General features: G+C 41.3%; 1 long non-coding RNA gene across 1 annotated transcript in view; it reads left to right on the top strand.

The window, feature by feature from the left end:
* Positions 1-12,943, top strand: part of LOC148187474 (uncharacterized) — a 61,012-nt gene extending 48,069 nt beyond the window's left edge. Inside the window, exons 2-3 of the long non-coding RNA XR_015778703.1 lie at positions 5,106-5,212; positions 11,760-12,943. This is a non-coding gene — a long non-coding RNA (uncharacterized LOC148187474). The remainder of the gene's footprint in view (positions 1-5,105; positions 5,213-11,759) is intronic.
* Positions 12,944-16,429: the final 3,486 nt, after the last annotated feature.

The raw sequence follows: 16,429 nt of genomic DNA, 5'->3' as shown, positions 1-16,429 counted from the left end.
GGAGGGCACGTGAAATTTTTGAGCTTAAAAACACTTAATATTAATGCACCTTTTCTGCATTGATTTAGGGTGTAAACCAGAGATGTGGACTTGAGTAACATGACTTGGACTCGAGTCAGACTTGGGTCACAAATTTGATGACTTTAGATTAAAAAAAAGACCTGCAACCAGCAACTTCACTCCATTTCATTTGACCCAATCTGCCAGTGTCCAAAAGACAAACAAAAAACAGCAGTGCACAAAAAATAAATAAATATGCCTCAAAAATTGCCCACGAAGTCGCAATGACTTTCAGTTTTGTTCTGCATACGAAGTTGCACCAAGATAAGTAAATCAGGGCTAATATTAACATAGTTAAGCTAATGCTTAGCTAATGTTAGCTTCACACCTAACTTTTTAACAAAAAAAGCACATTTTAAGATGCATTCATGATATTTGTTAACTTAATATTGCCATTACAATTGTTGAGGAGTGCATTAGGAGTTGTTTTGGACTCAAAACTCAAAGTTAGGACTTGACTGATGACTCGCAAAACAATGACTTGGCCGTCAGACAACAGACATAGGAGGATACCCAGCACGTCATATGTAGATGTGAAAGACAAAGCGGAAATATTTTACGAGTTTGGATGAGAGCATGTCAAGGTAAATGTCCCCTGCTACTTTCATGTTGTCTTCGCCTATATCGTGAGAAAACACAGGATGAAATAACTAAAGAAAAAGAAAGTGAGGGGAGGCTGTTGTACGCAGTAATGCCCCCTGACAGCCGTGTCAGACTGAGGAAACAGCATGAAGACATGTTTATATGTAGAGCTCTGGCAGGCTCACCCGGCTGCTTGTGCTGCCTTTTTGACCTGACACTTCACCTGTGCACTGCCCGCGGCTGTCAGTCATCTCTGGCCTCTGCCTGACAGTCCAAGTAACAATGGTACAAAGTCATAAAAGTTAACCAGATCTAGAAAATAAGCAACTAAAAAAACCTCCCCACAAACTTACCTCAACATATCAAAACCAACTGCAACCTATTATACAAATGTAACATGTAGTTAAGGGAATTGGGTAATTGTGTTTTGGTTAGTCGGTATAAAAAGTCGCGTAATCACTCTAGTGCGAACCCCTCGGAGGATTCATGGCCTGGAACAGCCCCTAGCCTTGCTTAGTTCATTTCCTGTTCCTGGCGGAGGCAATGAGGGATAATAAGCTCTACGCTACGCTTACTGCTCTTGATGATGCGGTCACACAACCTCGCTAATACGCCAGTCAGAGTAGAGTTAGAAAGAAAGGGCAGGACAAAGAGCTGTCTCACTAAATCCTCCTCTTGTAATGATGGATGTGAGCGTTCCCTCCCCAGAGCAAATTAGGAAGACTGTGTTGAAAACATGTCATGGAGACCACAAAATGCAACGCAACCAAAAGGAGATTGCTCATCTTCTTGTCTGAAGTGACGACTACAGTGAAGTGCTCCTCTGGTGTGGTGTGGCACAGATAGTCAGTTAGATTTAAAAGCGGCAGTCCCCTGAGGAGCATTGGCAAGGCGGAAACTTGAAAAGATCATATTTCTGTCCAAAGGGGCCTCGACTGTGGCTCCTTTCACAACAACACAGACACAGGTCGGTTCTCTCACACAGGCGTTTATTGTGCATTTCTGTCTCTCTGAAGCATCCCCATATTGAGGCTATTTTGAAAGATAAACATAGCAGAATGCATCAGTACACTGTACAAAATGTAACATGAAAAAAAGACAAAAACTACAAAAATGGCAGTAAACACGAGTGAGAAACAAAAGTGAAATAAAATATCTTGTTGGCTGTTCTTATGAAAAGACTTTACAAAAGTCCTTTAAACGATGCTCTGACCGTCCACTTCGGCTGCAGAAATTAACCCTTTGAAACCTGAGCAAATTGATTTCTTTGACAAACATGGGAAAAAGGCAATGAGCAACTTGAGGAGAAGTTACCCCCAAATTAGCAAGAAATTCAGAAAAAGTGCAGGAAAATTACCTAAAAATTATCACAAAAAAAATAGAAGAAAAAGTAATGAAAAAAGTGCTTAAAAATAAAAAAAATCTGTGGGGTGTCGGTGGCTCAGTGGACAGAGCGGGCTGTACATAGGCTGAGTTCTCGCCGCAGCAGTCGTGGGTTCGACTCTGGCCTCAACCGTTTGCTGCATGTCGTCTCCTCTCTCCCCCTTTCACACGTACGCTCTGTCCTATCAAAAAAAGTACATCTGTAACACAATTTTCAGTATGGAATTACTATCATTTTAAATATCTGGACATTTTCCCTAGCTTTTTAATTTTTTTAATGTCTTTTTAAAAAAGTATTAATTTCTTCTAATTTGCCGGGGAAAAAAATTGCCAGGATGATCTTTGCCTTTTGTCCCACGTTAGACAGCTGCAGCGGGTCATGAGGAGAGGTGAGAGGAAGTGTGCGCTGTCGGCCACTGAAACTTGTGTCCCAATAAGTTTCTCTCAAAACAATAACAACGAGCGCCAACATGTAAAAAAGGCTGTTAAACAAAACGTACTCCAGCAACGCGTGATTACACAGAAACCAATAAAACAGGGGATGTGAGTGATTCATATTACAATCCTGCAGCTCCAACCAAAATTAAATGTGATTGCTACCGCAGCTCCACACACGCCCTCCGTCCCCCCACAGTACTCCCCAAATCATAAACAGATCTTCAAGATGCAGCCAGGGTCACATTTAACCCCAGCGTGGTCGCAGAAGATACCCGTGACCAACCTTATTACACACTTACCCAATTACCCAGTGAGCATGGGCAGGTGGGGGGCACACACACCACACAGATATATAAGCACGCAGGGTTAGCACGAGGCTACAGGGGTCGTCAAGTGCACGGATGGTGTGAGTGGATACTGACAAAGTGCATTAAGTTGGCCTCTTCCCAGCTGGCTTTGGGCCATGATACAGGTGCCACACTAGATCACCAGCGAGACCTCTCCACCCTTCACCCCCACGCTATCGCTCTACAGCTAGTGTGAGCTTCCACAACAGGTGCAGTAGGTTAGGCTGCAGGCCCTGACATGCGAGGAAACAGACTGTTATTGTGGGCCTTCCTTCCATCATCTCTCTTTTTTTTTTGCTTTTCCCCTCCTCTACCTCCACCTTCTTTTCCCAACAGCCCTGGGGAGCAATCGAGAGGTCCAACCTGAATGTGTAACCCGAGTGCAACTCTTCTGTATTGTGCAAGGATGTTGAAAAGAGGAGGGGAGAAAAAAAAAAAAAAAAAAAGAAAAAAGGATATGTTGCTCATGCAGAGGATTGGACAGCTTGGCAGTGAGTTTGCATGGATGTTTGTGTGTGTGTGTGTATGTGTGTGTTTGTGTGTATTGGGTGTATTTTGGAAGCAGTAAATACCTAATAAGAGCATGAAATGATAGATTCCTTACCCTGTGGCTGGCAGTGGCGCAGTCCGTGGCAGAATTAGACACACGGCTTTCACTTGCTGACAGACAGATGGCAATTTATCCATGTGTCAGTGTCTGGTGACGATATGAAAAATGTAAATTTGAGTGTGCATATATGCATGTGCATAAAAAAAGCCGTGGTGCCAAGTTTTTAAAAAAACAAACCTCACAACTGACAAACGCAGAGCCTGCCCTCTCTACTGTATATTTGCACAGGAAAACTTTGCAGCCTTCTGCATTTCATTATGAGAAATCCAGATGTGCGTCTTGGCTGCCAGCGAATGTCTTCAGCTGTGTATGACACTGTTGTTGGCCTCCGTACGCCGAGTGCAGACAGAGAAACGACACCTCAGGGCAAGACTTTCTGCTCTCTCTCTTTTTCTAGTCTTTCCCTGCCATCTCTCTCTCTCTTCCTGATCCCCCTCTCCTTTGTTTCTTTCTTTCACCATCCTTCACTTACTCACACTTTTTTGCACCCTCTAGCCTGTCGCACCTCTCATCTTTCTCGCTCCATCTCCCTCTCTGTCTGTCTGTCTGCCTGTCTTGCTCTCTCTGCCACTCTTATCACATCATCTGCTCAGGGAGACGAGGTTGGTCTGACCACTGACAGGTAGTCAGAGGGCATGTGGGAGTCGGCTCCAGAAAGTCTGCCCCTATACCTACTTTGACACTGGCTCTTCCACTCTTTCTTCTCCACTCACTTATTTTTCAGCCTGCATGGTGCACCAGTCATGTCAAATGTCAGATAAGAACTGTGTCAAAGGAGACTTACAGGTTCAGAGAGAGAAAAGTGTTGTTAATATCTAATGAGTCACATGAAGGTAGTCATTGTGTTAAATGACTAACACTCCTCAGCACTGACTTGCACAGATATGAGTGCACTGCAGCTGTTCATGAATCTAACTACATCGACGATGGAGGTACTTGAGAGTTAGGAGAAAAGTTTGCATTGTGATTTTATTGGAATTTGTGCAACACTGATTTTCAAAACAAAAAAAATAGGTACAACACAGTTGATTTTTAAAACACTTCTGAGCTTTTACACAAGGAAAGAATCATTTCTCTCTCTCTGCCCAACAGACTAACGATGAACATTATTATAATACTTTTTCTGTTAAATGATCCTTTACTCTGTCTTGGCCTGAACTGATCTGTAATAACCTCCCTGTACCACGAAAAAAACTTTTTACTCATTTCTTTGCATTTTGCAGTGACCTTGAAGAAACTCTGAATATTGGAGAATTGTATCATTCTGCCCTCTATTGATCAAACGAAGCAATTGCAATATAAATGTTGTCCCTTTTTGTTTGTTTTAGTGCTTATTTTGAGCACGTTTGACTTTTTCTGATTTTTGCTCCCTTATCATTTTTACCTCTCACCTAAAGCAATACATTTCTCGTTTGCAGCATAAAGAAAGCACACAAACCCACAGAAACATCAACAGGTTGGCAATGTTGGGATGTTGGGTTGGCAATTTCTACTAAATTCCATATAAAATAGATGAAGCATGTTTACATTTTTTTATGGTATTTTTTATTAAGCATAATTTTGCTTGACAAAGAAAACAGCTCAAGCCCAGATCACAGGGCTTTTCGTATAGATGCAGAAAACCCTTCATGCGCACACAAATGGACAATTTAGAGTCAAAAATCAACCTGACATTAATTTTTTAGATGGTGAAAGGAAACTGGAGCACCTTGAGACAATCTATGATGGCACAGGGGAAACATGCAAACTTGACCTCCACAGGAGAAGAAAAAAGGCCCAGAACCATCTTGCGGTGAGTGACACTGTGCCAGCCTGACTTGCGTCAATTTTGTGTTAATCTGATGTCCTCACGCTCCTTCATGTTTGCGTCGAGTGGATGGTGTTAACTTGCATTCTTGTGTTGAGTCCTCTGTTTTCATCCTGGCTTCTTAAAGCTACTGAAGATAATTAGGTGAGTGAGGATCAGTTGTTTTAAAGTGTTTTTTTGTTTAAGTTTGAAGGTTGCTTTTGAAATTAACTCATTTTAACCTGCAGTCCGTGCGTGGTACACCCCTCACAACACTTAGTAGAGGTTTGCATAATTCTACATGCAGGGTATTTTTCCCCATTTAAAAATTCATATTGTTTTAGGTGATACAATATGATAATAATAGCCAGATTTCAATTTGAATATCTATCTACCTTTTTATGATGCAAAATGCTCTCTTGCTTTCCAATTTGGTTTGGGTTTTTTTTTTCAGGGCCATCCAAGCTTTGTTGAGGCCCATCTTTTGTGGGTTACATTACACCTAAACCGCAAGAATGCAGCACACATTTGATTTCAATGCAACATGAAGATAGACCCGGCACTGTGGAGCATTGCTGTGTTTCTGTTAATCTTTTTATATAGAGGCTGAAGGGTGTATGAAGGAGTTGGTTCTGTTTGATCTTACTGGATCGCACACCTGCTTCAGTAGTCCCGTTGAACTCAGCCAGACAGGTCAGCTGTTGTAGCTGTTATTGAGCTGCACATTGAATCAGATCAGACATAGCTGACAGATCACCGTCTAGACAAAGAGCAGACCCCTTCCTAGTATTGTTTGTTGGTGGTTAGTGGTGAGAGAAAAACAGGAAGAGTGTGTGACTGAGCCAGTAAAAACCCCGGGCCCGGGAGGAATAAAGGCTTCCGGCCTTTAGATGTTTCCTCAAACACGTGAGTTAACTGGCAGGCAGAATTATTATTAAGTAGATGTTATGCGTGATAAAATGAACCTGGACACTGTGTCAGAGGTGAATCTCAAGTTAGGTTGCACTGCCTGCATCTCACCACATGATGGCAGCACCTTACAAAAATTAAGATAAAGATACGTTTTCTGTTTCTCTCTGGCACTCAGGCTAATAATTCTCATCTCCTTTTGCTCTCAAATTCAAAATGTTTTATACGTGTGCTTAGTTTAGTAAAGTATTGTCAAAGCAGGATGTAAAGGGTTAACAATATGAGGATACTAATACTAAATGAGGGGAGAGACAGATGGGGAATGACACGCAAGAAAAATTTGTGGTTGAAGCCAGCAATGCCTTACTTAGCAATGCCTTAAAGAGATAGTTTGAAATTTGGAGAAGTTTGCCAATTCTCTGTCTTGACAAGATTCAGATGAGAAGATTGCTACTACTCTTATCTCATATCTTTGTATGATAAGTATGAAGCAACGACCAGAGCTTAAGAGGTGTTGGTAGAAAGATTACTTTTGCTTTTGCACAGATTTAGGTCAACAAACTAATGTTTCTTGTCTTTGTGTTAAGCTAAGCTAGTTCCACATACAGACAGATATATACATTTTCTCAACTATCTCTTGTCAAGAAAGTGAATAAGGGTAATTCTCAAATGATTTAACTTAAAAAAAAAAGGACTGGGTTACTGGGGCACCAAAATCTGATTTTTTTTTTACATGTGCAGTGTGTAGGATTTAGGGAAATACATTTGAATAGAAAATAAGTATGTTTTCTTTGTGTATAATCACCTGAAATTAATGTCATCATTAATAATTGATGTGTTTTTTCTTACTTTGTTGCATTGCCATTTTTCTACAGGAGCTCAAAACAGACAAATCAAACACTGGATCTGATGAGGGTCATTCACATTTGCGTGTTTTCGCATTAGCTGGTGTAGGAGACAGGCTTAGGAGATAAGCTGATCAGCGATGGAAAAACACTGATTGATTTATTTAGTGTTTTTACCTGTTAAAATCACTGAGTCTGTTTGTTTAGAGAGGAAGAAACCTCTGTGGATCATTTAGCTCCTGATAAACGCCTCCTAAATTTCTGGATCTTGGGTTATTAAAGAAAAAATAGTAGCGCACACACTAGCAATAGACTTGCGGCCCATCTGTCACGAGCCATATGCATTGGAAAAAGACTGATTTGTAACGTGAAACTGCTTTACTAAGTGTTTTTTACCAGTGTTAATCACCTGGTCCATCTGTTTTAAAGAGACCTCTAAAGATTTGAATTTTATTCCTGGTTAAAACCTCCAACGAGGACTGACGAAATCCTAGCTCATGCTTGGCAGATGGGAGTTTCAGCTGGTTGCGATCTGCAGTCTTCACCACTAGATTTCACTAAATCCTACTCACGGTCCCTTTAAGGAAAAGTCTTTAAAAATGGCCTTTCTGCTCTCGCTATTGCTATGAAGTAACAGTTCAACAATCTGCATCTCTGACGTGTGTTTTATCAAGTAAACAAAAAGTTTATGGATTCACAGAAGTATTTACACAGCACATAACTTACCCCTCATTTGACCTGGATCCACTTTCGTTTGGCCCATGTGAGTGCAAGCACGCACATGCCGGCTATGGTAATGATGTCAGCCCGTTGCTTCACCTTCATAAAGGTCAGAGAACTCGAACATTTCTCACATTCTTGCTCCTGCCGCCTCTCCTTCCCCCACAAAGACAGGAGTAAATCTGTGTCCCAGACATAACATTAAGCAGTGATCATTTTCCCCTCGCAAGGTGGTTGTTTCACCTCAATGTTTGAGTTAGTGGCGCTGTAATTATGTCAGAATTTACAGCTGAAACACAGGCTGTGACATTCCTGTGCCAGCTGGAGATCTGCCTGTAAATCTGGCACCTTTACCTGAGGATCCTCCCCTCAAAGCCCACAGAAACCGCTAGAACCATCTATGTAAAGTCAGGGTTTGTATGTGCAGAATAAGAATGAAAGACAATTGACTGCAAGGAGATAAAGTTAATTATATTTTAATAATTTATAAGGTGCTTTAATAGCTTGATTAATCGTCACTAAATGATTATTTGATGAGTTAAATCAGTGAAATCACATCACACCTACTTTTGCTCATTTTCTTGTTTTTGTCAAGATAGGAGAATATATTATTTAGTTGCTCTGGGTAAAACAAGAGAAGAAGAGATAGGCATCCTCTGAGAAGAAAAACAGGGACACAACCTCCAACATGCAAGACCAAAAGTTTAAGCTGGTTAGAAGACATCAGTGGCTGACATGACACAAGTTAGCAGACTCACAGAGGCCAAGGTTATGCTAAAAGTTGACTAATTTGAATTATATAAAGCATATTAGAATTTCACTTTTATTAGAATAGACGCAAAGTGGAAAATGTTAAATATAATTCTGCATTAATCATTATTTTTAATGAAAAATTGATCAAATGATTACATGCAAAGTGAGTTACTTAGTATCTGCTGGATGTGTGAAGTGCTCACACATATGTCAACAACAATACCATTTCATAGGGTACCTATGTCAATATATATGTCCGTTTTTATAGATTGTTGCACTGTTACCAAGTTGACAAATTCTTAGTTAATGAAGGTTAAAAATTAAGGGCATGGTGTCGTTATAATACTGTGGGGTAACACGTGAAACGGGGTGCTTGGGCATCCTCCACAAGAAAATTTTGAGCATCGAACAATTTCTTCATTCTGGTGAATATGTATGCGCTAATTTGTGCCTGTAATGCATCATTTTATGATGTAAATGTCTTTAATTTTGTCAATATATAAACGTCCTCTGTTATTTTCAGGTTGTAACTGGAAGCAACAAATACACATTTTCTAAATATTGAGGAGGGCGTGTCTCCCCTGCATCCACCCATGCCATCCCCTTGAACCCGAACACTAACAGCTGTGTTTGTAATGACTCTTCAAACACTCTAAAAGTACAAAATCATGTCTGTTCATGTCAAACACCATGATTTACATTGAGCTACCAAGTTCTCTGTCTTTAAATGTGAAGTTTTTACTGGACAATCTTGCATTACAGGCACATTGGAACTTGTAAATGATACACTTACATAAGTAAAAGACATTTTCAGTTCAACAGTATGTCAAATATTTCCAGCTAACACCTACACACAGTAGTTTATGACCAGGTAGAAAATCTGGGTTATAGCCTCGCCCTCTACTCATTTACTGTAACCACAGACCTTTGGAGGCTCACTTGTTGAATACTCTCAATGATCCCATGTATGAAAGGGAAGATTACATCGGGCAGGTGTTGTGGGAATGGGACACAGGGTTCTTTTAGGTCCCAATCCACTGAGGAATTTATCATCTTCACATAGATTTTAAGATTAAAACTTCTGAGAGGTCCACTTAACGTTCTGCCAGAGCATGACAGGGGTGAGCAAGTATGCCACTTATAATTGTCAAACAAGCTGGTGCCCAGTCACTCCACAAGGTCACAGGATCTCACGGCAAAGAGGGATGGAGGGAGAGTGAGAGGCCCAGAGCTGGGCATAATCTGCAGCCAGAGGATCTGAGCCATGACTGGAGGAAGGGTCTGAGGCTGACTCATAATGACTCTTGATGCCAATCGAACCCAAAAACCTTATGTGTCATTACAGCGCTTTTAGAAAGTGTTGAAGTAGTCGGTAACAGAAGATGTTGAAAGTGGACGCTGTGTGTGGTGCAGAGTTTAGAGTGATTCTGTTAGCATTGACAGGCTGGCTTTAACTTTGTTACTTTATACATGAGTGATATGTCCTCCTAAGACCTCACAAAACAGTGTTTACAGCCAGAGTCAGCAGTTCTCTGAGGCTGTACTTGTACACGCTGTTTAGCAGGTATAATGTGTACTATGTTTACCATCTAAGTTTAGCATGTTAGCAGCTAGTTTTGCAGGTAAGGACAAATTTGATCTGTCACAAAAGTATTGGACAAATGGAAAAATTTTGATCTTTTGATGCAGGCCAGTTGCCAAAAAAAAATGTTGCATTGCACGTTTCTACAAACCAGAATCAGAATCCGGTTTTATTGGCAAGTACATTAACATATACAATGAATTGTATATTGTGTTTTGGTGCAAAACTATTAATATAAAATAAGAATGAAAATAGTGAATTTAAATAGAATAAAAAAATAAAAATAACCATGAATATGTCACATTTCCAACTTACAATATCAATCTTTTTCTAAAGTGATATAATATAACCTGACTTTCTCTCTGGGAGATGGATGGGATGGCATCTTAGATCACTGTTCAAGACTAATAAATAACAAAAACAGCTGTTTTTTAGTGAGTCATTGCTCTGTTCCAGTGGTTTTTTTGAGCCCAAAAATGTTTTTTAAGAACCTGTGACTATTTATCCTGTATGTTTTTAGCCCCAAATGTTGGTGTATTTCAGGGTCTGTAGCTGTGTTTCCTGTGGCTTTTTGCCCCCAAATGTGGATTTTTTTTAGGGTCTGTGGCTTTGTTCCTGGTGGCTTTCTGGCCACCAAACATGGGTGTTTTTTAAGGTCAGTTGCTGTGTTTCTTGCGGCGTTTTAGTCCTAGAACATAGTGATTTTTCAAGGTCCATCGCTGTGTCTTCTGCAGTTTTTCAGCTCCCAAATTTGGGTGTATTTTGTGGTCCATAGCCATGTTTCCTGCTGCTTTTTAGCCCCAATCATGGGAGTATTTTTGAGGTGTGTTGTGGCACTATCTCTGCTGGAAAGGCGGAGATAGTGCCGCAAAAAGTGATTGTTTTTTACCAAGATATAGCTGTGTCTTCTGCTCAGATAATATCATGAAAACCGATTGTTTCTAACCAAGATATTGCTGTGTTACAAGTAAGGATTGTGCCCCTAAAACTGTGTATTTTAAGGTAAAACATGATTTTAGTAATCATAACCAAATGGTTTCTGTGCCTTACCTAACCACACGTTAACCACAGCATTGTTGAAACTTAAAGTTTCAATGTATTCACTAAATATTAACGTGCACAGGTGACATATCTGTGGTTAGCAGAACACCAGTTTTTCTGGCGACTGGATTGAATGATGGGGCTATACAAAAAGTGAAGAGGTCCTAAAGTTGTTACACTTCATCCTGAGGGTAACATGAACATCTGTAGTAAATTTCATGGATATCCATCCAATATATGTCAAGACATGTTACACTAAATCAGAAATGTCAACCTCATGGTGGTGTTGAAGGAATAGTGTGGGATAAGTCTTGTCATCAATATCATCTGGGAACCGTGAATGTCTGTACAAAATATGGCTTCAATCCATCTTATCGAAATTGAGCTATTTCATAGAATACATCAGTAGGCTTCTTCCTCTGGGTACCATGAATCTCTGTGGAGAATTTCATAACAATCCATCAAGTTGTTTTTTAGAAGAGTTGATCAAATTTATGAATTCGTGGCAGGTGAAGGTCTCATCCTCCAGCACTTGTCCTATCAAATTATCATCTTATCTGCTTTGCCCTCCATACGAAAACAACCTAGAAAACATTTACGTCACCTCACACAGCAGCGATTTACATGTCATGTTTGGGATGCACCACTCACTAAATGACCTTGCATCTGCTAAGATTTACGTCCTCTCCCCATTACCTCACAGAAAACAGCCAATTCGCACACTACAAAGACAAAGTGGAGTGCCTTACCCTCAGGGCTGGTTGAACCCACTGAACCCTTCAACGTCCAAGCAGGACTTCTTAGAGCCAGAACAAGAAGAAGGAGGGGGACTTTTAGTTTTGTATCACTGCTGCTGTGATGACTCTGGGGCTTCTGCGAGACACAGAGAAGAAGACAGCAGGAGACCTGACGGTGTCAAAACACATTATTATAGTTCCCGCATGGAAAACAGCAACTGGACCAGACCTCACAGAAAGGAAGAAAAAACAAGACTGAGGAGCAGCAGAGAGGCTAGAGAGAGAACGGAGGACAGAGGAAAGGAGAGGCCATAGAAAGAGAAGAGGACAACATGGAGACAGACATTTTATTAAGTATTTTTGTAAACTAGACCTGGGAATCAGATCCGATCTCCTGCAACATGAGTGACTCTCTCTGTTGGACTCCTCTGACTGTTTCCAAACTGTTTCGACAGAGTTCCAAACAAATGAATAGAGCAAAGTAAGAAACAAAAGCACTCACGAGTCCCTCTGGATGGCAGTAATGGAAAAGAGAAGTAATCATCTCTGTCGATTATTACCTCAATACACTGTAAAGATGTTTGTTTCAAAAGAAAATCATTGTGTTGTTAAGATTTTTTGGGCCCATATTCAGAAACGTTTTGGTTCGTTCAGACCTCTTTGTCATGTATCTTGTGTTTTTTTTTTTTTCTTATTTTGGCTGCTGGTATAAAAAAACAGATGATCTCATCTGTTCTGAGTTTAAAACAGGTCATTCATTAGTCTGTGTGTTGCTTAGCCTCCACACTAAATGCTCCATATTTCCGCAATTTAGTGGATGTCTGAATGGCTTTGAAACTCTTTCAACTGTCAGTACGCATTGCCATTATACAACTGCTCCTCACCGCCGCCCCCAACCCTTGGCCTGGATCTGCAGAGTATGGTTCAGTCCAGAACCGTGTGCTCACAGATAAGCTAAGCTTTGGTGATAACCGGCACTGTACACTGATCCTTGGGGGAAATATCCTGCACATCCTGGGGACTTGTAATCAGGTGTGCCGCATGCTGTCCACTCGACACACGCTCAACACTCCACATCACACCCCAAATTCGGCCCTGCGTCACCGTCAGCCTTGTATTGCTGCTGCCGCTTAGCTCACCTCCAAACCATCATTCACACCCATCTGCATCCCAGAAACACCTCCTCACCACTAGCCTGACGCCTCCGCAGCAGGCGGGTGCGAATCAGCTGACTGTGGAGTGGACAGACAAGAAGCGACAGGGGTGGACGACGGAGAGGTCAACCAATCTGGGGCAGATCCCACACTGTGACCCCTCCTTCTTATGGGGTCAGGGATGATTAGTCCCAAGTGAAGCTGCTATCACAAGTCTGGATTACAATCGTCACATCAGGGGCTTTAGCAGAAACTGGTGCCCCTACTGCTGTGTTTTCCCAGAAATCTGTGACTCGGAGCGTCATTAGCATGCATACACTACTGTTATTTGGGGACTGCAAAACGCCCTTCATGGCCCCACCTTCTCCCCTCATTTGCTCATTCAGTGACACATAGCTGTTACGGAAGATTTTATCTTGTGAGTTAGCCTTTTAAACTTGTCTTAGACATAGCCTATTCACATTTCTGCTTTTCTGCTGCAGCCACACTTGTGACACAAGAGGAAGTTTGACGGCCTGTCTGACAGAGGTATGTTCTGTGATTAGAAACTTGATGATGTTGAGGTGTGAAGGAGCTAGTCAGCAGCATGGAAACTGGCTAAATCAGACAGAACGAACCCTATGTTTCACCCTCCCTGACTCTGTGTTTGACCTTTGTTTGACCTTTTTCCAACCATATGTACAAACTGAGTCTTGTGTAGACTCAGTTCCTGATAGCAGCAACCCTCGCTGTCATTTTTTTTTTCTACCTTCCTTGTTAGGTTGTTGGATTCTTTACCATCTATTTATGAAAACAAATTAGTTTCGCCTACAAAGGCCCTACTTGGTGCATGTCTACAAACTGCATGATTGTCCAGTAATCGTGAAGTTAATGACAATAAATGTAAAGTGATCTTGCTTTACCAACAAACATTGTGTTAATCATATAGTGTATTTCGAAAGACAAACCAAGGGCCATTTTAAATCGGTCTGATGGCCACAATTGGCCCCCAGGCCGGACTTTGGACATGACTGGTGTAGCAGATTGTGCTCTGGTTTCAGTGAACATGGCACTCAAGAGTTCAAATTAATTTCGTTTGGACCTAAATCGGTACTTAACAATAGGGAAGTTTTCCAAATTCATGCAACATTTGACGTCGGCAAATGCTCAGAGTCTAATGAGGGCAAATTTAGCTTGGTTCTGTTGTTGATTTCTACCCCAGTTGCCACTATGACAAAAGAAACCCTTTATGATCGCCCAGTGTTTGTTTGTTTGTTTACTTACTGGTATAGATAGATGAGAGTGAGAACCACAAGGTGCTGTGGTGACCTTTTGGTTGGCAAAAACAAAACTCTGGTACATGATAGCAGGATGAGGGGCCTTTGAGAATCGCCAGCTGGCCTCATTTTAGAGCCCATCGCCCAGGCAAATAGGTCAGTGCCTCTTGGCCAGAATCTCTGCAAGTGAATGGAAACCGAGGCTCTCCAAGGTCCTGGTCCGATCTGTCGTCAACCAGCAGTGGGTGTCCGGCCAGCGGTCAGCGGGTCGGCCCATTTGACAAGAGCTTTAAGGAGGGGACAGAGTGAGGGAAGGCGGAGGGAGAGCTGGAGGACAAGAGCTGAGTTGTGTTGCAAGGGCTGATTATGCGTGCTGCGGGGCTTGTTTCCTGGATGTTGTGTTTGTGTTGGAGCTGCTGGCTCCAGGCAGATGTTGCAAATGAAGGAGGTGCTGTTGTGTGTTGACATTGTGGGGGAAAAATCATCCCGGATGACATCTGATTGGTGTTTGAAGAGGAAATGTTTCCAAAATCCCCGATATTGGACCGTCCTCACAGGTTTCATATGTGATATCTATTATTGTATCATTTTTTTCCAGTGATTCCTATTAGTTGCTCAGGGCCGGCAGCCAGCTTCAAGTAAAGCGGACTTAGCGTTACCATCACACTTGACTGGTTCTGAAGACTACATCATCTGTCACCGTGGGAAAATGAATCTGTCTGCTTTGCTCTTGCTCACTTGTGCAGCAGAAAAAGGGGGACAAACAGTGTTTTTATATGTATTGTATGGCTTTCTCCAGTCCTTCAATGTCTGTGGCACTGACACAATCAGCCTCCAGCTGTGCCCGCTGCCCACACACACCATCCATCTGCCAATGTAAGCACACAAACACCACTTCAACAAACAACAGATGACCTTTTGCCTTTCCAAAGCCACCTGCATACACAATCAGGCTTCTACAAACACAAGTAAGCACGCACTCATCCACACACAAAAGGTAAAGCTGTGGAATGATATACAGCCCTGATAATGTTTGATTATGGAGCTTTGACATACTTTGTGGCTGTGCTGTTGAACAGAGATAGAGAACAATTAGGAGGTTGGTGACAAGAGCCCTGCTGCAAATTCACTCTGTGGCATAAAAGATGTGATATTGCCGAGGGAGGGAGTGTATAGACATATTGTGTTCTGATTGTGCTGTCACAGTTGTATATACTTTTAATAGGTCAATTACAGTCAAACCACCTTTATTGGTGTGTGTGTGTATGTGTGTCAATGATTTAAAGTCATAATAGTATGACCTAAAGAAGGATTGAAGATTGAGTCATTCATGTTTATCTTATAAAAAAAAATAGATTAACTACTAAATCAGTTTTCAAAAAGCTCTCATGGACACAAAAATGCAGTGATTTACAGAATATGACCAGTGGTGCCCTCAGGGGCAGATTAGAAGACAATAGGGAAAGATATGTAAATGCCCCCCACCTCCCTACATAGGAGCAAGACACACACATTTATAATTGTTGAACCATTTTTTGTGTCCTTGTTTTGCATTTCCTGATAGTAGTACTGCACCTTTTTGAGTTGTGTGTCTTTTTGTAGTTATTTTGTGTCTTTGAGTTAATTTAGTGTCTGTTTTGGTGGCTTTGTATCAGTTTATGGGGTATTTTTACATCTTTTTGTGGTAATTTTGAATCTCTTTTTGGTCAGTACTTGTTTATTTCAGATCCCCTTACACTTTGGGCTCCTTGGCCAAGCGTTGGTCTCTGAGGCAAAGAAATTAAGCCAACATGGAAGCGTTGAATGCTCACTTAAGGCTGGCTCCAGAAATCAATCACTGCCCATAGAACCCCATGTTAAAATGTCCAACTTTACAGCAGAAATAAACCACATAATATTTACCACCTGGTACAAAAAAAAGTTTTTGTCTCTATAGCTAATTGTAACATTCAGGACAACTGTATGGGAGGTGAATTTTTCAACACATCTCCCACATTTACATTTAATGAAGGCTTAAAATTAGACATTATTAAGGGCCATTGGCTTCTAAGTCAGATCCAACCCTCACCCCTACACAGCGCCAGTCTCTAGCCCAAATATGGTCACTTCTGTTCACTTCTCAAGTTGATCACAAGATGATGATGGCTGAAATGACAAAACTTGAGGCTACAAAACAAGAGTCCACCCATGGAAGACATCACTGTAGCTATGTCCATTATTTTATGC

Source organism: Plectropomus leopardus, chromosome 14, assembly GCF_026936395.1.
Source record: "Plectropomus leopardus strain MGB_pleo_1.0 chromosome 14, ASM2693639v1, whole genome shotgun sequence".
NCBI lineage: Eukaryota > Metazoa > Chordata > Actinopteri > Perciformes > Serranidae > Plectropomus > Plectropomus leopardus.
The sequence above is the reverse complement of the archived record's forward strand: the minus strand, read 5'-3'. Positions and strand labels throughout refer to the sequence as shown.